The sequence below is a fragment of the Hyperoodon ampullatus genome, assembly GCF_949752795.1.
Source record: "Hyperoodon ampullatus genome assembly, chromosome: 12".
In the NCBI taxonomy this organism is placed as follows: domain Eukaryota; kingdom Metazoa; phylum Chordata; class Mammalia; order Artiodactyla; family Ziphiidae; genus Hyperoodon; species Hyperoodon ampullatus.
In genome coordinates, this window is record NC_136925.1 from 45,952,459 (window position 1) to 45,977,301 (window position 24,843).

At 38.7% G+C, this 24,843-nt stretch overlaps 1 long non-coding RNA gene across 1 annotated transcript in view; it reads left to right on the top strand.

The window, feature by feature from the left end:
* Window positions 1–24,423, top strand: part of LOC307061461 — a 33,846-nt gene extending 9,423 nt beyond the window's left edge. The window contains exons 3-5 of the long non-coding RNA XR_013811186.1: window positions 16,658–16,815; window positions 20,850–20,945; window positions 24,376–24,423. This is a non-coding gene — a long non-coding RNA (uncharacterized lncRNA). The remainder of the gene's footprint in view (window positions 1–16,657; window positions 16,816–20,849; window positions 20,946–24,375) is intronic.
* The last annotated feature ends 420 nt before the right edge of the window (window positions 24,424–24,843 follow it).

Genomic DNA, 24,843 nt, shown 5'->3' on the forward strand with positions numbered 1-24,843 from the left:
GAAGGAGAGGAAAGGAGAGCCAAGAATAGAACTCTGGAACACTGACATGAGAGAGACAGGTGAGGTGGAACAAGCAGAGAAAAATTGAGAAATAGCTATTAGAGGTAGGAGAAGAACCAGAAGAGAGTGTTGTCCCAGAAGGCAAGGGAGAAATGGACTTCAGGAAACCAGGGTTAAGAGGATGCAGCCATGTTGAGTGAGATGAAGACTGGGAAGAAAAGTTCCTGAACTGGGCAACCGTGTGGGCGTGGGTGTCTTTAGGGAGGACAGTTTGAGAAGAGTGGAGGGGCAGGATGGTTACAGAGTTGAGGAGTGAATGAGAAATGAAGAAATATAGCTAGCATGTGAGGCCAGTTCTTTCATAATTGGCAGTTCAGAAAAGGAGAAAGACTATGTGATTGATTCAGGGAGATGTTGGGTTGAAGGAAGACAGTTTCTAAGAAGTGGAATTAAAGGAAGTCCTAATCATATATCCTTACTAAAGTAGGGATAGACCAGATGTCTTAATCATTTAGGCTGCTATAACAAAGTACTATAGGCTAGGTGGCTTGTAAACAACAGAAATTTATTTCTTATAGTGCTAGGGGCTGAAAGTCTGAGATCAGGGCGCTAGCATGGTTGAGCTTGGTGAGAGCCCTCTTCCCATTTGCAGACTGCTGACTTCTCATTGTATCCTCATATGATGGAAAGAAGGCAAGAGCTCTCTGGAGTCCCTTTTACAAGGGCACTAAGACTATTCATGAGAGCTCCACCTTCATGTCCTAATTACCTTCCAGAAGCCCCACCTCCTAACACCATCACTTTAGGGGTTAGGATTTAAACATGAATTTTGGGGGGACACAAACATTCAATCCATTGCATCAGCCCCCCTCCACACAAAAATGGAAACAAACTAAAAGTAGAAGAAAAGTTGGATAAATTATGGCATGTTCACATAATTGAATATTACATAACCTTTAAAGGAATAAAATGGATCCAAAGTAGTGACTTCGAAAAGTATCCATGTTAAATTAGAAAGATACAAAAAACATTGTAGATAAAAATATCATAATTGTATTTTAATAAATAATATAAGTTGATACCCATATATCTATATAAACATGGAAAATATTTGGAAAGGATGTGTACCCAGCTGCCAACAGTGGTGGTCTCCAGGGAAATGGGGGTGAGAAAAGGAAAAGTGTTCTTTAACTCCTTGCTTCCTGCAATTTTAAAGAGGGGTGGTGACATTAGAATAACATTTGCACTTTTAATTTAAAATATTTTTCAAACAACATTAAAGAAAACCCTCTCATAAAATGATGAAATAGTTTAACTTTGTATGATCAAATACAGAGTTTAGTATTCACTCAAAAGAAGAAAACACCATAAACTAACATATTTGCTATGATAATTTTTTGGATTGGCATTTAAAGGCTGAAGCAAAAACACTTGCTCAAAATGTGATATTGAGTTCAAGGTAAATGAAAGATTTTTTGTTTTTGCTTATATTTGGAAGATGAGGCCAATAATAGGTTAGAGAGTAATTTAAAACAACAGGAACTCAATCAGAAACTTAATTCGCTGAGATGAACCTATGTATTATGGAGCATTGGTTGATTTAACCAGTGAGCTAGAAGTGACCTTGGTGATTTATTTGGTAGTAATTTTTTTTGAAGTACTGTATATCTTTCAAAATATATCTGTGTTAGTCAGTGTTCTCCAGAGAAACAGAAACATCAGGAGGTAGCTATAGACATGTTTATTTGGGGGAATTGGCTTACGTGATTATGGAAGCTGAGAAGTCCCACAATCTGCCATCTGCAAGCTGGAGACCCAGGAAAGCCAGTTGTGTAATTCAGTCTGAGTCCAAAGGCCTGAGAACCAGGGGAGTGGATGGTGTAAATCCCAGTCCAAGGGCTGGAGAATATGAGATGTCCCAGCTCAAGCATGAGGCCCGGGAAAAAGAGTGAATTCCTTCTTCCTCTACCTTTTGTTCTATTCAGGCACTCCATGGATGGGATGAGGCCCACTCACATTAGGGAGGGCAACCTATTTCACTGAGTTCATTGATCCAGATGTTATTCTCATTCAGAAATACCCTTCACAGAAACACCCAGAAATAATGTTTAGTCAAGCAGTGCAGTCAAAAGACACATAAAATTAACTGTCACAATATGCAAGTTAGTAATTAGTGAATAGTTAATAAGTATGTATTTTTTATAAAAAGTTATTTTATATGGAAGGCTTAGAAGCAAGATACTGCAGTTAGCAAAAGCACAGCTAGCTGCCAAGTTAAAAATTATTTATTAGAATTTCATTGCAGGTAACCAATTCCTTTTAAAATATAAAGGCTCCTGTATTTATACACTAGTTAAAGTAACGTAAATAACTGTAAACCAACCTTCTTAGATTGAACTTTGGGGTCTAAATGTATTAACAGAAGTGTTAAGGAATAGGAAAGCCCTAAATATGTGACTTGAAAAGCTTTAGGGTACAAGAGTCCTTGAGGACTGAGAGTAGATGGAAGGAGTATTCGTAAATGGAGGTAAGATGTCAGTGAAAAGACCTGAGAGCTAATACCTTACTCATGGTGTTAGAGGTAGTTGAGCAAGTCAGAACCTCAGCCCAGAGTCTATTCAGTAGTCGCTGGCCCCATCTTGAGGCCAGAGGGAGAATATAAGGAAAAGAGGAGACTGGAGCATAACAAGTCCCTCCCCTAATCTTCTCCCACCGCATCTTTACTAACAACTACCAATGCAGAATAAAATAATATATGCAGAACGTACCCTCTCAGAACCTGGAAGTATGCTGAAATGAATTGAATACCAACTACTTATTGAGCACTTCCCAGTAAGTAAGTGTAAGCGTGGAGGATTCCAGGATAAAGACACTGTTGCTGCTCGAGAGATTATCCAGTGGGATGGAGGACATTACACTGCAGTTTGAAAAGGTGAATGTTAGCCATGTTTTACCAAGTACAGACTGAGTGCTGAGCACAGGAAAAAGACCTAGTGATTGCCTGGGGGGTTTGGAGAGAGTTTTATAGAAGAGGGGACACGAGCTGGGACTTGAAGGAAGAAGAAAGGTGTTAGAGGAGAGGATGGGACATGGGCAAGTATAGACAAAGTTGAGTGGCATGGGCAGGGGGAAGAAGGGGGAGGGAAGAAGGCTGGAATGTGAGTTGTGCTGTATTTGGGGGGCTTTGAGGCTCACTGTGAAGTACTGTGTTCTGCCATCGGCGTCCTATTGAACTCAGACAGCATGCATTTATTTTTTCCTGTTTAAAATTTGCTGACTTTATCCCAAACATTTTTTAATTTCAGGGTCTTTATATAAGATGAGATGTGATTCAATGGCTAATTTAGCCAGTGTATAGAAAGGGAAGGCAGGAAACTCCACATGGAAAATAAAATATAACTGCCTTAATTTAAATATTTAAACAAGAAAAGCTTGTAGGTTTTCAGAAAGCAATAATTTATCTCCTGGAAATTGGTATGTTTTTTGATACCATTCGTTTCAGTTATTTTTCAATGCATGACTAAACCCAGGAACAGAACAATTTTAACTCAAAGCTACAAATGGATTTACTTAAGGGGAAAAAGAAAATTGGAAGTTGCATTTTATTTTCATTCTAAAAATGGCTGTAACATTATCATTAGAAACCTCTTTAGAAGTGGAATTCCATAAACTAGGACTCCACTAATGAAAAATTTTCCATAATCTCCTCAGTTTTGCTTTTTCTTAGCAAACCATCTCTTCATGATTATTGTACCAATGATAAACAAGGTATATTGGAGTTATACTTACAATGTGTAAGACAGATAAGCCCTTTCATTCAATCTCATCCATCTTGGAAACATTTTTTCAGTAAAGAAATATTTCTGAAATCCCTAGTATGTTCTAGGTACTGGGGATATAGCTTTGAATAAGGCAGGCCAAATCCCTGACTATTAGGGATTTACTTTCTGGTGTGCAGAGAGAGACAATAAATATAAAAACATATAAAAAGATAATCGGGGGGACTGTTAAATGCTCTAAAGAAAGTCAGTTTCAAAAGTGATTAAGGCTGGGACTTCCCTGGTGGTGCAGTGGTTAAGAATCCACCGGCCAATGCAACAGATACAGGGTCGATCCCTGGTCCGGGAAGATCCCACATGCCGCAGAGCAACTAAGCCGATGCGCCACAACTGCTGAAGCCTGCGCACCTGGAGCCCACGCTCCGCAACAAGAGAAGCCCGCACACCCCAAAGAAGAGTAACCTCTGCTCGCCCCAACTAGAGAAAGCCCACGTGCAGCAAAGAAGACCCAATGCAGCCCCAAAAAAAAAAAAAAAAAGTGATTACGGCTAAAGTAGTAAGAAGAGGCCTTTGTGTGGAGGTGATTTTTGAGTTAGAACTGAATGGTGAGAAGGTGGGAAGAGCATTATTAACAGCAGGAAGAAAAGAGCTAAGATTGAGACAAGTCTAATCAACAAAGAGTAGGTGTCTTGAGTAGTGAACTAACTTTACTGAGGAGGTGAAGTCAGAGAGGTGGGGTAGGGAGGTCATGCAAGGCTTTGAAGGCTGTAAGGAAGCTGGATTCTATTCTGTGATGAGAAGCTCTGAATTTTTGGTGGGGTAAGGATGACGTAATTGGATTCATGCTTTGGAAAAATCATTTGGGGATGTTACCATTTTTACATGGGGTTTTCTTTGGTGTTATTAAGTCTTTTAGCTAATGCAGCAGCTACAGCAGCATGTATTTAAGTTACTTAAGAATGTGAGTGGGTTGCTTCCTTTTTCCTAAATGAGTCAGAAGACATTATAAGCAGAGGAGACATAATTCATAAATATATAGATCTAGATAGATATAGATTAGGGATAGGGATAGGGGTAGAGATAAAGACAGATGAGACAGAGACAGAGAGCTGAGGGAGGTTCCTCTCATTCAACTTGTACCGAATAAAACCTCCAAAATTTGAACAAAACCATTCACAACTCTTTTTTTTCTCACCTAAGAGGTCCAAGGTAATCCTTCAGTGGATATCTTTAATAGTTATTAATGTCAAAATAAATTCCATAGGATACTGTGAATATTGAAGTTGAGAAAGTAAAATGAACATGGTCTAAAAGAAAGTTAGCACATTTTGCTGTTTTCTGAGATTGCTAGTGTTTTGGCAGTGTTTGTCTGTGGGCAGGCATAATGTGGAACATTAGATGGAAATCGAGTTGTGGAATTTTAATAAACTGCTGGTCTGCTAATAATTTGCTTTTGTTCAAACCATTTATTTTTAATTTGGCAGTTATTCATAAATCTTAGCCCAGAAGAAAAAGTGTAGATTTTTTTAGGAAGATGTGTACAGTATTAAGGAAGTGTAGACACGCCTTCACATCTTCCAGAAAGACATTTTATTCAGACTAAACTACTACAGAGGTTGCTGCAGTCCTTTGGGACCTCAAGTCCTGATTAGAGAACAAGTGAAAGTAATAGAGTCATGTTTGAATAGCAAGTTTCAAGTAGTATATTTTAAGTGGCTGTTACTATTTTGGGAATACTGAATATTCCTTAATAGTTACAGTACTCATTTCATGCCATATTTGAATATTATTTTCATACAAATGCAAAAATGAAAGCAAAAAAGTCCAACTTCAAATGTGCAAGTTCCTTTAACTTCTGAATATATAATTTTTTCACTTTTTGATCAAATTCCACATAAGTGAAGAGCTGGGAACTTTTAGAATTCAGAGGGTCCAGGTACAATATTTGCAATTGCTTAATATACTTCATTACATATATTTATCTTATCTTTCCCTTCCTGCTGAAGATCTACTTTGCAAGGATGTTTTCCTGACTATTCTGCCTCAGGCTGTCAAGTCTAAAAATGAGGTTTTTGGCCTTCTACTAACTTGCTAGTGTCAAAGAACTATTGTCCTTCCCCCATTCCTCCCACCCTTTGAATTTAAGTCCAAAATAAATGAATGGTAACAAGTTTTCTTCACTGCTTTTTAGTGTAGAGTTCCAGTTCAGAAGAAGTTCTGTTCAAGAATGAATTCCAGCAGTGTTCCTATTGCCAACAGGCAGCATTAAAGTCTTGGAATATGGAAGTAAGCCAGAGTAAATCCTGCTCTATTTGAGTGAAGTAGTTTATATATGATAACATATGATTACGATTCTTAATGCAAACTTCATGGCCATCTTTTCTTGGGTTAAATGATGAGTGATTATGGGCAGCAAACTTAGAGGTGAAATCATCCCAAGTATGATTTTTATTCAGATACTATGCAAATACAAATTATGGAGCAAGGTCCTAAGAGATAGAGCATTCTTTGGTTGTAGAATGGTAGTTGGATTACTGAAGTGGTCAGGCTGAAAGGTTTTGGAGTGGCTATAAGTGCCAGCATAAAGAGAGAGAGAGCAGACAAACTGTTCTGGGGCAGGCTTCTCCCTTGGAGGTCAAAGGCAGTCCTGAGGACCCACCTGGAGAGGGAGTCTTGTTTCTCTTCTTCCCTGGAGATGGCCAGGCCTTCCTGAAATCCCTGGCCTTAGCCATGTGGAGCTAGACTGTGTAACCCACCGTTTCAGGAGCAGGGAGGTCAAGTCCTGTTCAGGGTCATGCTCATTCAGTATGTTTCTGTGTTACCTCTTCTATTAAATGTCTATGTGTCCCAAGAGGGAAGAACTGTATTATTCTGTTCTTCATACATTCACCCTTGATTTTCCAATCTCTTCTCCACTTCACAACCAGAGAGACCTGAGAAGTAGTAGCTGATTAGTTCACATCCTTAGTTAACCAACCCCCCACCTCCACACCTCCCCAGTGGCTGATTATCTCTTAGGATAAAGACCTCACCGCCGGCCCTCTCTCTCTCCCTTCTAGCTACAGTGAAGGCTTTCACTTCCACGTTTAGGCAGAGTTCCTTCCTGCCTTGGGTCCTTTTTACGCAGTTTGCTTTGCCTGGAATTCTCTCTACCCCATCCTCTCTGCCTTCCTCACCCTTTTCACCCGGCTACCTCCTACTCACCCTCTCATCTCAACTCACAAGACTTCCTCTTGTGAGGAAGGGAAGACGTCCTTGAGCCTCTACACCAAGTCGGGCCCTCCCCCTCCTTATACACTCTCACTGCACTCTGCATCCCCATTTGTGGCACTTACAATTGTAGTTAATTATTTATTTAATATGTTTCCCTTGGTAGATTGTAAATGCAGTGATGGCATCAAATATGTCTGTTAATTGCCAAACTTTAAGAACCTAGCACAGCATCAGGCACACTGTAGACATTCAATATATATTTCTTGAATGAATGAATAAACGATGAGCCAACAAATGACCAGCTGGATGGTCTGATTCTTTTTTGCACACTCCCTCCCAACCCCCCAATGGGAGGGACAGGACAGTAGGAGACGGGTGTACGTGATGGGTCCTATAAGGCATAAGAACAGTGAGGGTGGAGGAGGGCTGATGCAGAGAGGGGCTGATAAGCCCCCCCTTTTTTAAAATAAATTTATTTATTTTATTTATTTATTTTTGGGTGCATTGTGTCTTCGTTGCTGTGCGTGGGCTTTCTTTAGCTGCGTCGAGCAGGAGCTACTCTTTGTTGCAGTGCACAGGCTTTTCACTGCGGTGGCTTCTCTTGTTGCAGAGCATGGGCTCTAGGCACACGGGCTTCAGTAGTTGTGGCACAGTAGTTGTGGCTTGCGGGCTCTAGAGCGCAGGCTCAGTAGTTGTGGTGCACGAGTTTAGTTGCTCCGCAGCATGTGGGATCTTCCCGGACCAGGGATTGAACCCATGTCCCCTGCATTGGCAGGCAGATTCTTAACCACTGCACCACCAGGGAAGTCTAAGCCCCTTTTTTTAGAGGCAGTTACAATTCAGGAGGGCCAGAGATCAAATAGCCAAAACCATATCCTGAAGAAGAGTGAGGGCTTTGGATTAAATGGTGAGCCAGGCCTGTAATGTTTGCTGAAGGATAAAATCAAGCAAAGAGCCAAAGATGCTGAAGTGAGGAGAAGTGAGTCAAAACAGGGGAAACCAAGGTCCCCTCAGTAGTTCCAGATGTAAGGTGCCAAAGCCTGGGGAGTCTTCTGTGAGCTTCACTCACATATTCATGGGTGGAATGTTCATTTAAAAGTGTCAGTCTAGGTTGCAAAGTATTTACCCCTACTTTTTAAATACACTTCCACATTTCCTCATCTGAAACCTTTACAGTCCCATGAGTTTGATATTCAGAGTTTTTCGGTTTTTAGAAAGGAGGTATATAGGGCGGATATACCATGAATTGAGTACTACCCACAGTGAGTTCTGAGGCAGCACTTCTTAATTATCAAATACATTAATAGGCTTGTGGGGAAACGTATGAATATTCACAGTGAGTGGGATAAATAAACACTATCAAGAGCCTCAGGATCACTTCAGGTCAAGTTTTGCTGCCAAATGAGATACAAAACTATTTTCAGAGGTTTTTGGATTTGGAAATTCTGGATGGGGAATCGTGAACCTGGTACAAAGCGTTGTTCCTCTGGCGCCCTGTTAGTTCCTGTTTGAGTCTCAGCAGCAGGGGAGGAGCCGACCTGACCTGCTCAGGGCTTCCTCATTTCTGCAGGGAAATCCCCAGAGTCCTCCCAGCCCTCATCTGCCTGGAAGAAAACTTGGCCACCCCTTCCCTTTCCCTTAAGCTACTATGAGATGGTTGTCAGCCTACAATCCGTACTAAGTATCTGCTGTGTTACAGGGCTCAGTTGGGAGATGGAACGCTAAGCAGAAGATAGACTATTTAGGTTTATTCTTCTTTAGGTAATCCTTCTCCATCCTCGACATCTCACCCAAGCTCCGTGTCTTATTTCCAGCTGCATAATACGTAGATCTACTTAGCACTCAAAAGCAAAACTGGTTATCCTCCTTCAACCTAGAATCAAACAAAGGACAAAAGCTATTACTTATAATCCTTATCACCATCCATTGAATGGCCCAAGCTAAAATCAAACTTTCATTTCTTTACTTTACACACATAATGGGCTCTAAATGCTGTTGAATTTCCCATGTGGGGCCCCTTCTCTCCCATCCCACTAAGCCTTCATCACCTCAAGCTGTTTCTGTCTCCCAGGTCTCCTCTCTGCCCCTTATTTTATGCTGTCTCTTACCCATCCACCTCTTTCTCATTGACCTTAGTGATTTTTCAGTAATAAAGTATTCTTAACATATTGTTTAAAAATGTCAATGTCATGAAAAATAAAGGCTGGAGAACTTTGCAGATTAAAGGACATGAAAGAGACAGGAAAATGAAACACAATTCATGATCCTGGATTCGGTTCTACAAGATAAAAATTGTCATATTATAAAGGTCATTATTAGGACAATTGACAAAATTGGAATTACATGGATTAAAATTTCCTGAATTTGAAGATTGTAATTCGGTAATAAAAGAGAATGCCTTTATTCTTGGAAAATACACACTGAACTATTAAGGGGTAAAAGGATTAACTACTCTCAATTAGTTCAGAAAAAAATGTGTATATATACATGTGAGTATATATACATGTGTATGTGTGTATACATACACATGCATATCTATATGTCTATTTCTCTATGTCTATATAAATAATATATATGTTATACAGAGAAAGAAAAGAGAAAAATAAAGCAAATGTGGCAAATAGTAATAATTGGTAAATCTGGGTAAAGAGTATACAGGAGTTCTTCGTACTATTCTTGCTTTCTCTAAGTTTGATATTATTTCATCCTAAAAACTTATAAAAATTCAATTTTAAAATATTAAACGTGTATTACTTTTATCCAAACACCAAACTTTGTTGATAACACACACATACACACACACACACAATTTCATCAGCTTCCCGCTGCCCATGTAAAGAAATTTTAAGCTCCTCAGCATCATGCTCAGGACTTCCTATAATCTGGTCTCAAATTACTTTTCTACCTCACTGTTTCCTTTTGCTATGGGTACTCATTCTATCCAAGACGAAATGATCACCTTTCATTCTTCCTTCTCTGGTTTTTTTCCTGCTATTCTTCTACAAGATGTGCCTTCACTGTTTCTTCACTGGTGACTTCCTATGCTTGCTCTGAGAGCAAGCCCAGGAGTCATTTCTGCACTATCCTCCACTATAACCCTAGGCAGAGTTAACACATCCCTCCTGTTACGGACTGAATGTTTGTGTTCCCTAAAATTCATATGTTGAAGCTGTAACCCCCAAGGTGATAGTATTTGAAGATGGGGACTTTGGAGGGAAAAGGGGTAAGATAAGGTCATGAGGATGGGACCTTTATGATGGGATTAGTGCCCTTATAAAAAGAGATACCAGGGAACTTGTCTCTCTCCACCATGTGAGGACACAGTGAGACAGTGGCCTTCTGCAAGCCAGTCTTCTGGCACCTTGATCTTGGCCTTCTCAGGCTCCAGAATTGTGAGAAATACATTTCTGTTTGTTAAGCTATGCAGTCTGTTATGGCAGCCCATATGTGTATACTATGTGTATACGTAGTACTTTGCATAGAGGTAAACTATAGCAGTTAGGACTCTGTCTTATATTAAGTTGCTGATGGATCTTTCCCACAGGAAGCAAATCCTGAGGGCAGCAGCTGTGTGCCTTATCTCTCTGTCTCCAACACAGTGCCTGACCCCCTGGAGTCCAGGCTGGCTGAATGAATGAAGCAGAATCTAAACCTGACCACTTCAATTACTCTTTAACTCTACTGTTTGAGTATGGATTCATTGCCAGTTCATTTGAATTTGTGACAAGTTGATTTTAGCATTCGACAAAGAGAGACACAGTTTCTAATGAAGCAAAGGCATTGGATATAGCCCTGCCTTCCTTTTCCTATATCATGAGTTATAGATTTCATTGGTCGTGAGAATTTTTAGTAAAGAATATTTTAATTGAAAACTGTTATTCTGAAAAGAAATAAACTTTCCTTCATATACTTTATGTGGACATGAACTAGATAAAGCATGCTTACACTAATGAAGAAAGTTTTTTTAAAAATGAAGTAAAGTTATTAATAATTTATGAATAATTCTTTTTCGTTAGGTAGTACAAAGTTAAACAAGGGTAGGAATATTCATCTCTATTTGTTACCTTTACTCCAGCTCATTTTTAATTAAAAAACTTTTTCCTATATAGTCCCCTCCCCAACCCCTCACTCACAGACATTTCAGCAGATATTTTACTCAAAACAGAACAAAACTGTGCAGCCCATGCTGTGTAACGGAGGAAGTGTGCACAAGATCATTCCCCAGTCGAAAGCTGGAGACAGGTTGTATAAATACGAACTAGTTAGTCAAGTTCAAGCATAATTAGGAGGAAGTATTGGAAAAGCCTGAAAAGATTAATATATATGGGCTTCCCTGGTGGCGCAGTGGTTAAGAATCTGCCTGACAATGCAGGGGACATGGGTTCAAGCCCTGGTCCAGGAAGATCCCACATGCTGCAGAGCAACTAAGCCCGTGCACCACAACCACTGAGCCCACGTGCCACAACTACTGAAGCCCGCGCACCTAGAGCCCATGCTCTGCAACAAGAGAAGCCACCACAATGAGAAGCCCACACACCACAGTGAAGAGCAGCCCCTGCTCGCACAACCAGAGAAAGCCCGTGTGCAGCAACAAAGACCCAAAGCAGCCAAAAATTAATTAATTAATTAAGAAAAAAAGATTAATATTTTCCTTAATTCTGAGTTATCTGGTAGTAATTCCTATCAACTCAGAGATCACTTTTGCTTGATTTCTTTGTTTTCATTTCATTCTGTACATGGCCATGAATACTCAGTGAGATCTATAGCAATTGTAAAATCCATCAATCCATTTCTATGTTCTTTGGAAGACCAGCTGGACTAATTTTGAATGTCCTCAGTCACATATTACTACAGCTCTATGTCAACTGTGTTATGGAGTAGGTCTTACTCTGGGCTGCTATAAAAAAATACCATAGACTGGGTGGTTTTTAATAACAGATATTTATTTATCTATCACAGTTCCTCAGGCTAAGAAGTCCAGGATCAAGGTGCCAGAATATTCAATTCTTGGTAAAGGGCTTCTTCCTGGCTTGTAGGCCGTCACTCTCTCCTGTGTGCTCACATGGCCTCTCTTTGATGTGTGTGCATGGAGAGAGCCAGAACTCCCTCTCTCTTCCTTTCTTTTATGCAGGTAGTAACCCACCATGAATACACCACTCTGGAGACCTCATCTCCATCTAAAAGGCCCCAGCTCCTAATACCATCATCTTGGGAGTTAGGGCTTCAATATGTGAATTTTAGGGGAGACACAAACATTCAGTCCACAACAGAGTAGATTCACTTCCTTTACTGGCTGTCATACAACCTGGCTGCCTCACACACTATTTATCTGCTGACACTGCCTGCCCCCATATTGCACATTGACAGCATTAGAAGCAAGTTGTTCCCTGGTAAGCATTAGACTCAGAAATTCTAGAGTTTTGTTTGCTTGTTTTGTTTTGTTTTGAATCTTGGCTTAACTCTTATAAAGGATTTGTAAATCTTGTAAATGTGTAAAGTAACGTAGAACTGGATGTGTCCTTCCTTATTCTAATATAGTTTGAAATGAACTGTTTAAACAGAAAATATTTGTTTAAAAATATAGATGAAACTATTAGGAAGGTTGAACATGAAGAATAAATGTCAAAATATTATGGTGATAGTCTGTCTTGTATAGTGGATAGAACGAGGGCTTTTTAATGAGAAAGACCAGAGTCCACAGTCTTTTATTTTGTGATGTATTAGCTGTATTTTTTAAACCACTTACATAAATCCATTGGGTCTCAAGTATATCTTCTATAAAATGGTGATAATAATACCTATCCTTCTGGGGAGCTGTTTTGAAAATGAAAAAATACATGTAAATTATGAGCTCCAGTGCCTTGAGCATAGTAGATAATCAATAAACAGTAGCTTTTATGATTAATAATTTTAATTCAAGAGAACAAAATAAGAAACTGATAGGTAATTAAAATCTCTAATTGATTATTGCTTTTACCCAAATTTTTTATTTTGTTTAAAACACCCATTAGTAAATTGAACATATTAATAATATCACATAATGTTTTATGAAGTTTTATGTCTAAGTAAGTAAATCTGAATCATCTGTTGTAGTGCATGACATATAGTAAGCACTCAATAAATACTCATTTTATTCGCTTCTCCCCAACCTTCACACACATAAATCTCTATTTAAGAAGATTTCTTTCTTCTAAGATGGTCTAGAAAATAACTTTTTTATATACTTAGTCATTAGATATGTCATTTGAATACACACACAACACTCTAAAATGAAGGTCAATTACCTATAGATTATCTGTTGTTTTGTGCGAATCCTACTATTGCCACTTTGTGACTTCAGATAACATTAATATATGAACACACTCACCTTTGCTTATCTTAACTCCAATATGAATATAGCCCAATAGTCATGCATATAAACAACATTCTAAATTTTGCCAACTATTAGAGTCTACTGAATATTTATTATGGCTAGGTTTCCTGGTAGGCACTTTACATATATAATTGCATTCAGTCCCCACAAATTCTTATAGGTAAGTACTGTTTTACAGATGAGGAAGCCAAGGTTCAAAGTCTGGGTCCTATAACTGGTAGGTGGCTTCAGGATACTACATTCTCCAGTTGTTGCCCTTATTTTATAGGCAGCTATTTCTCATCTTTTTTTGTTTAGTCCTTCTTTTCTTCCTAGCTTCTAAATATGGAAGGGTTCTAGACTTGGCCTTTGCCCTCTTCTCTTCTCTGTACATGTTTCCTATCTAGGTTGCTTCATCAACTCAAATGGCTTTGAGTACACTGATGAATCACCTGTAGGCTGAAGAATTCTTTTTTTTTCTTTCAGTCACTGTCGAGGTCCTCTTCTTATATACAGCCATTCCCCAAAATCTTCATCTGGATGCCTAATAGGTTTCTAACTCTAAACTATATTCTTCTTGGTAGTCCCACCCATGCCCTGCAGCTGTGCTCCTACCCCAGTTTTCCTGACTCAGTCCGTTCACCCAGTTGTTCACAACAAAAAACCTGGGAGTCATCCTTTATTTCCCTCTTTTTTTTTATATTACTGGCATTCGGTCTACCAACAGCATTTTTTTTGTCCTAAATGTGTACACTTCTCACCATATTTATCAAACTCACTCTATTTATAGATGTAGATAAGATAGATGATAGGTAGATAGATAGATAGATAGATAGATAAAGATACACCACCATCAACTCTTGCCTGGACTTCAGCAAGACGCGTATTCTGATTCTACTCACCCCCCTCATAGTTTCCTTTCCACACACAGCCAGAGTGAGCTTTCCAAAACATGAATCAGAACATGTAATTCTTTTTTACAATGGCTCTCCCCATGGCTTCCCGTTACGCTTAGAGCAAGTCCAAGTGTCCCCTATGGCCACAGGGCCTTTGTGCCCCACCCTGCCTGTGCCTCCAGCCTCAGCTCCAGTTTCCTTCCATCTGGCTGGGTGTGCTCCCAACCACTGTGTCTTCTGGCCGTTCCCCCAGTGTGCCAAGCCCTTTCCTGCCTCAGGTCTTTACATGTGCTGCTCCTTCTGTCTGGAATGCTCTTCCTTAGACTTTTGAATGTCTGACCCTTCACATTATTCATGTCTTACTCAAATACCACCTTCTCAAAGCCTGTCCTGACCAATATATCTGGAAGAGAACCCACAATCTTGCCATTTACTGTTCTCTTGTCCTGCTTTATTTTCTTTACATCATTTGTCACAATCCCAAACCATATCTTTTTTACATGTATGTTCATTTTCATAATGTCTCTCTCTCCCATCAAGATATAAGTATCCTGAGGCAGGGACCTGGACATCTAGCTCACTGCTATATTCCTATTACCTAAAACAGTCAGTGAAATACAGTCAAAATAAAGAGAGAGACAAGAAAAGAGAGAGAAAGACAGAGCTTTGTTTCCAGCTCAGAGTCTGTTGCATTCCAGCAGGCTGTGCTGACAATTTCATGTTTGTAATTTTTTGCTTGTAACAACAAAAGATTGGCAACAACCCAAATGCCTATCAAAAGAGAACTATTAAAAAATTCATGGAACATGCATACAATAGGAAAAAAAGCCACCTGTATAAAAGAATGAAAAAGATCACAATGACCTATCTCTAAAATAAAATGAAAAGAGTAAGTAGCAGACCTGTGCTCTGACCATCTGCCTTCCTGCCTCTGGGCCTTTACTCATGCTGCTGCTTCTCTCTGAAATGCACTTCTCCAGACCTTTTCACTCTCTGTCAAATAGCACTTCCCAGAGAATGTACCCCAACAAACTATTTAAAATATCTTTTACACCTCCTCATTCATCTCTTGTCTTGCTTTACTTTTCTGCGTGGTAATTATCATCATCCAAAATCATATTATTTACTCATACATTTATGTATTTTTTTTTTTTTTTTTTTTTTTTGCTGTATGCGGGCCTCTCACTGCTGTGGCCTCTCCCGTTGCGGAGCACAGGCTCCGGACACACAGGCTCCGCGGCCATGGCTCGCGGGCCCAGCCGCTCCGCGGCATGTGGGATCTTCCGGGATCAGGGCACGAACCCGCGTCCCCTGCATCGGCAGGCGGACTCTCAACCACTGCGCCACCAGGGAAGCCCTGTATTTTTTAATTGTTTATCTCTCCTACAGGAATGTAATCACCATGAGGGCAGGGACCTTGACAGTCTTATTTGCTGCTGCATTGTCAGGGCCTAGAACAGTGGCTGGCAGAAGTTAGAAACAAGACATGAGATAGAAAGAGGTAGAACTGAGTTTCTAAGTCAGTTTCTGTTTGATTCTAGAGTATATCAACCACCACAACGTGCTACCCCTCATTCTTAAAATCTTCTGTGTTAGGACCTTAGTGCTTTCAGTCTGAAAAGGACCTTAGAGAACATCTAGTCCACGTTTTGATTTTGCAGAAGAGATGACTGAGCTGAGAGCTAGGTGATGTGTGGAGGTCCAGGGAATGTGGGGTTCAGGGATGAGAGGACTTTTTTTTTTTGTACTTTTTCAGCTTTGGAGTATGTAATGTATTACATTTTTGTTTTAACTACATAAATACACTTTGAAAAATATCAGTAAGATGGTAACCAGTTCAGTAATTCGGGCATAAACACTGTAAGGGTTTGGAGGAACGTAAGTCACCGTGGGCACAGTCACTGGTCAGAGCAGCCTTCCTGAAGGATGACATAGCTGGTCCTTAAAGGACAGAAAGGATCTGATGGTGCAGAGGAAGGAGCATTTCAGGAAAGCATTGAAGGGGTAAGGAGTGGTTGGTGGGGGGCCGGGGGTAATCCAGGTATAGGAGGGAGACTCTGAGAGGAGAAACCTATTGCCATCTGTAATATGGTTTACTCTGGAAATAGGAACTGGAACATCAATCTATAAATCTTTAAAGCCAGTAATGGAGAAACTTACTCTCTTATGTTTTTCTGGTTTATATACATTAACCTTTTTTTTTCTTTTCTGTAGACAGAATATGTATGCCAAACAGCAGTTACAGATTATTATGGATTGAATTGTGTTAAAAAAAATATGTTGATGTCCTAACCCCTAGTACCTCCAAATGTGACTTTATTAGGAGGTGGAATGTTGCAGATGTAATTAGTTAAGATGAGGTCATACTGAGGTAGGGTAGGCCCCTAAGCCAGTATGATTTGTGTTCTTATAAACAGACAGCCCTGTGAAGACAGAGGCAGAGATTGGAGTTATCTGCCAAGGAACATCTGGGGCTACCAGAAGCTGGAAGAGGCAAGAATGGATCCTCCCCGGAGGCTTGGAGGGAGCATAGTCCTGCCAACACTTTGATTTTGAACTTCTAGCTGCCAGAATTGTGAGACAATACATTTTTATTGTATTAAGCCACCCAGTTTATGGTACTTTGTATGGCAGCCCTGGAAAAATAATATATAGTTTGTACTTTTACAACCCAATTTTTAAATGAAGCCAAACCGTAGTAAATCATCACACTGCTTTCTAAATGGGTTTATGCAGCACTTGGTGAATTTGATTAGAGCTCTCCCTATATCTTTTTGTTGGTTAGCAATAATGATTGCTTACATAACACCCATAAATGTGTGAGCGTCTTTAACTGCTCTTTGCACATAAATCCTTTATAAATTAATTGCAAGCAGAGTTGGAGTAATTCAAGCCACAAAGAGTGAATAACCAGCAGATTCAGACATAGACCTTCTGTTTTCATTTTCTAGTTTAAAAGCTCAAGCTTCAGTAGGCTTTCTTTTCCTTTTCTCTTAGTTGAAGGATTAATTTCTGTGTATAGTCGATCAAATGATTTAGTTATTGCTTTCTTAAAAAGCACAGACTAACTTTTTGGCTTTAAGTTCATGAACATGCCTGTCATCTGGTCATTTATTATACCTACTCTCTTGACTATAATAACAGATTTAGGACTTACTATCCCAATAACTTTGCTAACTCATATCCTGAGTTAGAGAGCAAATTCATAGAGAAATTAATGATACATATACGTAAACCCTTCTAGGTACAGAGCAATTTTCTCATGGTTTACATCAAGTTTCGCTTACTTATCTTTGTTTTCAAGGCTCTCAGCCACTGCCTTGATGATTTCCTTTTCCCCATTTTTTTTCTGTCAATGTAATCTCTTATACTAAAACAAGGTTTACAATTTTGTCTTTTTCTTTTCCAGTTCATGTGCTTTCATAATAAGGATAAAAGAAAATTTTGCTGTGTTATCATAAGACAGGACTCTAACAGAACAAATTAGGTTTTTCAAATAGATTCTAGTATGAATTGCAACACGTTTAAATTGATTGCCCCTCCTTACTTTACTCAACTTCAAATTTAATTCTTAATTAAATTTGAATTCAGTTTTTTTTTTTTTTTAAGACTTGAGGGTCATGGGAACAAGTTTGAGCTTAGTCACATCATATGGATTTTAATCTTTATAGTTATCTTATAATGCAAACAAATATTAGTCATTCTAATAAAGGGTTAGAAGAAATGTTTGGACATCTCATAAGAGTTTGACTCAGATGAGTTATTCCAATAATACATTTTATCATCTTCAATTATTGCTTTCCTGACTCCTGGTCTCCTGTAAGCTTCTTAAGTTCCATCTGACTCTTAAATGCTTTAAAGTAATGCTCTGGCTTAAATATATTAGGGGAAATTATCAGATATGCTTTATTCACAAGATATTACCATTTTATTTGAGGGAGATTTTAATAATTATTTTATATTAAATGGTATCAAAAATACATTTTGTAGTTTCCTTTTACATTTTTCCTTAGACATTCTTTTCCGATTCATAATATAAATGGAGAACAGTAGATAGCCCCTCAGTGACTGTTATAAGGATTCTTAAAGAATTGACTGGTGCTACAAACAAGATGAGTTCTTTTAACCCTTTATCTTCCATGTCCTCAGGGATGCCAAATAAAAGTTGCATTTAGCAATATTTGCTTCTGACATATGGCACCAGCAAGAGCTCCATTCAGGTACAGGAATCTGTGTCAAGAGGCAGGTTCTGGCCCCATTGTTTTAGCATCTGTCTTGCAGCCCCAGACTGAAATTCTTCTAGGAGTGAGCTGAGGGAGGTGAGGTGAAGGTAGCCTGGAGCCTGATTTGCCTCCTGTCTTCTCCTCTCTTAGTTACTTGGGCAGTTTCCTCCCCCTCTCTGGATATCAGTTTCCTCATTGGTAAAATAAGGAAATGGCAGATAGCATTTGTTGAACATTTTATGCCTGGCACGGTTCCAAGCACCTTACATATAAGATCTGTTTAATCTTCACATACTCTCTCAATCCCCTTCCCCGCCAAAGTGTCCTTGCTCTAGAATGTAAACGTCACAGGGCAGGGATTCCATCTGTTTTGTTCACTGGTACCTCTAGAACAGAGCCTGGTGCTCAACAAATATACACTGGATATTGAATAAATGAGGTACAGAGACATTATGTAATTTACTGATGCTCATGAAGCTAGTAAAAGGGACTGAGGAATTGATCCCAGGCTGTTTATCTCCAGAACCCATACTCTAAAGCACTATGTTATACTGCATAAAATTAGGTAACTGATAGCTTCCAAAGCCATGTCTCATAATGCTGGTTTCACATCAGAATTATATCTGGTGCTTTAAAACATACTGATGCCACTATCCCCCATTAAACACTCTGATTCTCCTTTAGTGGGTTTGGAGTCACTACATTCTGTCTTAAAATTTCAAATGCACTGAATTACATCTAAAGTTGAGACTCAATGCTTAAATTTTATATCAATAAATCTCTTAATTTTATAAATCTTTGAAATTTATTCTGAAAGTAGTTCAGACTGAGTCTGGAAAATAGAAGGTCAAATGGAAGACGGTAGGACCAAAGCCTGCTTCTGAGTTAGGTTCATTATCTGGCTCATGGTTGGGCTCATGGTTGAGATCATGGATCTTTCTACAAAGACTTTCCAACTGGTCCTAAATGTTACATCAGATTGACCTGTGACTCATAACTAGAGACTGTAGGCTGATCATTAACTTATAATGATCTATGTGATTTAAAATCAGTGGTGTAACCATTAGTGATTTAACCATCTGCCTAAATACTCTATTATATAGAATATACTATGTCTTGCCTACAAGGAATTCAATAATCTTGCACCAGCAAAGGAATGAAATTACTACTCTAATATCCCAGTAAGAAAAGTAACAGTGATAAGGAAAGTTCTTACAGAAAATGTTATCATTGTTCTTATCAAAATAGTAATTAATAATTTTCAAGATTATACTTCCATTTCAGATATCTGTGTCTAACAATAAATGGACGGCAACCCTCCCCTGGCGCTAGACTTAAGAAATTGTTTTTTACACAGCTTTCAATTAATGATCCATGCTCTACTAGATAAACAGAATTTTTGAAAAGTACTTTTTGGTGAAGCATTATCCCTTCAATTTGTCAGATAATCTTTACCACAACAGTGCAATCGAATATAGAGCTGAATGACCTGAAATAACATCCAGCCCAGGAAGACTGGTATTTGATTGTGCTGTAGGTGACTTCCTGAAACTAATTACAGTAAGGAATGTGTTTAAAAGTGCCTGTGAAATTGATTGAGCTTCTTAAGAAAAAAAGTACTGTGCAGATATCTTAACTCATTTACTTCTAAAAATTCTGTTAGTTTACGTTAGTATAAATTATACAAAAAGTGGATGCCAATTCAGGATTAAATGTGCAAGAAATTTATTAGGGTAAAAGCCCGTGACAGAAAACGGAGAGGGAAAATGGGGAATGTGAAATGTAAATCTGATCATATCTTGGTCTTACTTAAAATCCTACAATGCCTTCTTGTGGCCCTTAGAGCATATGCAGTACCTTGAACATGCCTGTAAGGCTCTGCCTGATTCGCTTACCTTCTCAACCTCTTTTGATTCTTTCCCCTTCACCTTCTTCACTCCAGACATGTTGGTAAACCCCTAGCTTCTTGCAAATGTCCTTCTCTCCCGGTCACCAGCCTTTGCACTTGATAGTCAGTCCCTACCTTTTCATAGAGTAGCTAAATCTTACTCCACCTTCACATCTCAGTTTAATCATGACTTCTTCTGGGTACTGTCTCTGACACTCCATCAAATTCCTTGCCCCTTTCATCATTTTTGATAAAACCTAATGCACTGTGTTGCAACTGGGGGAGATAGATGGGCTCCTGAAAGTTAAGATGTTTATACGACTTCTGTTTTGTCACAGTGTGATGCTCTGATGTGTGTTATGTAATTTTCCTCTGCCTTGCAGTAAAGACCGCTACATTCTGTTTTTATAGTTCTGCCTTGTCAAATGCCAACCCATTTATAATTTGTTGTCTGACTTACAGCATGCATTCACATATTTTCCTGGCCCATCACTATAGTAACTGGGAGAGAGTCCTCATCCTGAAGGAGCTCAGAGGACACGAAAGCAGAAGCCTGAGAAGCAAGAGCCTACACAGAAGAAAGGAAAATCTGAGGTAAGGGTTCTCCTCAACTCTTTCTGTGAAAGAAAAACCTTTATGTTTGAAATATCTTAGGAGCTGCTTGTGCCAAAGTGATGAAATCTTTTGGATGTTACTGTGATCTTCTTAATTCTTTAGATCTTGTTGATAATATTTAAATGGTGACAACATAACACCATTTGACCATCTGTCCCACTCTCCGCCGTGTACTTTCATCTAGTGCTGTGGCAGTCTAGGTGTCTTTTGGCTGATGCTGAGGTGACCAAATCCTGACTCACTACAGTCATACTCTGTCTCTCTTGCTTGGCCAAGGAAACTGTTACATTCTCTCTTCATTTGTCAAATGTAAAGGTATTGGGTGCTCCCTAAAATTTACTGCTGAGCTATGAGGCATGAATTAGGATGGAGACTTCATGGAAAGAAAAGTAAAATATATCTAAATCTAAATGGGGGAAATAGGGTGTAAGAGGAAAATGAAGCAGAAAATTACTAGACAGGTGAGAAAATAAATATATTTTCCTAAATCCACTCCAGTGGAAAAAGGGAAAGGCCAAATAGAAATATAACCCTAAGTAGACTCTTCAGAATGACGACAGTCAGGCAGTTAGATTTTCATGACGGTTCACATTTACTAAACTGTAGCCTTGAGACTCATGTTGGAGGTCATTTATATGATCTTCAAATATGCAGGCCTTCTACGTAGCCCTTATCACTCCAGGGAAAATGGATTGGTGGATTCTAAAGGAGTTTACAGTGCAGATAGTAAGAAGAAGAAAGAACAGGGAAAAGTCAGGGAAAGGTATCTTCAGCTGGTATAGTGCCATCTTCTCCAGAACAGATGCTGTTTTCCTCAGTTACCTAGTTACCCAGCACATCACAAAGAGTTATCTATTAGCTCTTAGGTACTAAAAGAGGTGAGTCAAAGACTTCAGGAGATTATCTCCTAGTAAAAAATTAAAATAGGTGTTTCATGGATTTCTCCCTTTCTTCCATCACAAGGTGAAACAGGTAAGAAAGAAGAGGGTTAGGTTAAGGGACAGGGTTAGAATAAACTTTTAAACTTCCCGACGTGACCTGGAGAGCTTATAACTGACCCTGAATGATCTTGTATGGTGTTGGGGTTCCAGAAAAGGTAGAATCCAAGGAAGATGGATTTTATCATCAGGATCTTGGACAAATGATTTGCTGGAAGAACCATAACTGGTGTCCAAAGGATAGAAATCATTGGGATTACAGGGTATTTAGAGTTTAGAACTTTAAAGCATTCTCATAATACTTGACTACAGAGTGCTCCCAGTAAGTATTTCTATTTGTTATCAATGGGCCCATTATTGGTGTATGCTTCGTACCTCACTGGCCATTTTACATAGTTTTTAGAAAATGCCTTATTGTATATTTTATCTGCCTAATTTTGAGGATAATTGAAACCATTATGTGTGTTATTAAGAAATTATGTTCTTACACAAGAAGCTTAGAGACACGACTGCTAAAGTCAGACTCTTGATTGGCATTTTCACTTCTTTTAGTACAAGTTCAAGTCTGTTCCTCCTCCACGGGAGGCCAGAGCAGTATATCAAAGCCAGAAGTACAGCTAGTCATCAGAGTTCAGATTCTTTCCTGCTTCCCTGTGGGAGGGGTCAAGAATACAAACATCCTCAATTGCTACAGCAGGAGGGAACATTAGTCCATTAACAGAACCAAACAGGAAGCATCAAATAGACATTTCTTCTATTTATTTTGTGACTATGAAGAAACATGTAGTTTAGTTCTTTGAATAAAATTTGTCGGTAAAGCATAGAACACATAAAAGGTGTAGTCATTTTGGTTAAACCCTGACTGCAAAATGACTTAATGCTGTTTTTCATTTTGCTTCCTATAATTTATGCAATACTACATTCTTAGGATGTTGGAATTTTACCACATCTTAAGTTATTTTTAAACTGTGAACCAGCAACTTAACATTTGCTGCAGCCTATTGAGATTCACATTATGATTCTCAAGTTTTTAATTAAATTTCCCAGATATTTCCTCTCTAGATCCAAGAGGATGTGCATATATTGAGCAGAATAATTTTACCTCCCTTCAGTTTTTAATAGGGATCTGAAAATGACTGATAAGGCCAGGAAATACCTCAAATACTTCAGAGGTTTGTTTGCCTTACCAAAATTTTTAATCTCAGTATATTAGTTGGTTATCCACCCCATTACGTCAGATTAATTCTATTACTTCACTGTCAGTGACAGCAGATAAGATATTGAGGCAGTGTAATGATTTAAACAAGCCTAATGAAGGAGCAAAAGGAAATATAATTTGTATATTTATGAGTATTTCCAGAAATAGGACAACAAGCCACTTTATTACTCTTATAATTACATGGAATCTCTTAATTCTAAAACATATTTGGCCTGCTGGTTAAAAGGAAAAAAATGTTCCTTGTCAGTTTCCCTCATTATTTTTCTCATCCATCCTATGGTGTACCAAAACTGGGATGGTGCAAGTGGTCCACCCCTAGTATAGGCAATAAGGGAGTGCTTTGTGTGTAGAACATTTTAAAGGGATAAAATAAAATAATAATAATAATAAGCCAGCCTGCTTTTTTTTGCGGTACGCGGGCCTCTCACTGTTGTGGCCTCTCCTGTTGCGGAGCACAGGCTCCGGACGCGCAGGATCAGTGGCCATGGCTCACGGGCCCAGCCAATCCGCGGCGTGTGGGATCTTCCCGGGCCGGGGCACGAACCCGTGTCCCCTGCATCGGCAGGCGGACTCTCAACCACTGCGCCACCAGGGAAGCCCCAGCCTGCTTTTTGTTATCACTATGCACTGACAATTCTAAGCAATGCCAATCATACTACTTCTCTCTGAAAAAAAAATTTTTGTTGGTCTAAATTCTAAACAACTGCTGCCATTACTGAAATTTAATAATATATATGTAAGCTGAGAATTACCATTTTTTTGGTTACCTGTTCTTTAACAAACATTGTAGTCTACATGGAAATAAACCTAACTCCTCTGGACATGGACTCAGCTACACATGTTTATTTCAAGAATAAGCAGCCAAGTTCTGTTTTTTTCATTTTCGTTATCACTGTGCTATAATTGTTTAGTTTGAATGTTTAAACACAGGATTATATAGTACCACAGCGGTTAGAGATATGAACTGAGCCTGAGCAAGTTCAAATAATTCGTAACCATTACACACTTTGGAGAATTTTACTGATATAACAGAAATTTATGATGAATTTTCTGGTGAAGGTATTTTAGTGGAAATTTTTCAACTGCAGAAACATTTGAAAGCTGCTAGAGCTGATCCGAAAGAACAAAGACATGGACAGTATTGCAGTTTCTGGAAGTTACTATGAAATGGGATTTTTATGAAACTCTGATAAACTTATCTTTATTTTAAAGCTTTTCTAATTACTTGTGTATCTATTTCTTCATGTGAAAGAAACATTTGAAATTAAAATAGTGACCTTCTATCAACTATGAGTGAGGCCATACCAATTCTATTGACCATGAATATGTGAAGATCAATTTGACAAAGCCATTGACAGATTTGCAGAAGTGAAGGCTTAAAGCAGAAAGCACAGTGGAGTTATTCATCACCATCACCATGGGGACCAAAATGTAAGTATGAATATTTTTCTCCTTTTTCCAAAAAACACATCAATGTACTTAAACGTATTAAAACTTTATTTTTTTGCATTTATTAGTTTTTTATTAGCATTATTATTTATGTAAAATTTAATAAATGAAAATGGTCACTGTCTGCATTTCTGCATTATTTCTGCATTATTACTGAAAATATTTTAGGGGGAGAGGTGTTAAAAATGGTCCCTTTCAGGTGTCAAATACACTAGGTGTGCCACTGCATCCATCTTTTCATTTTAACTCAAAAGAAATAAAACACATTCTT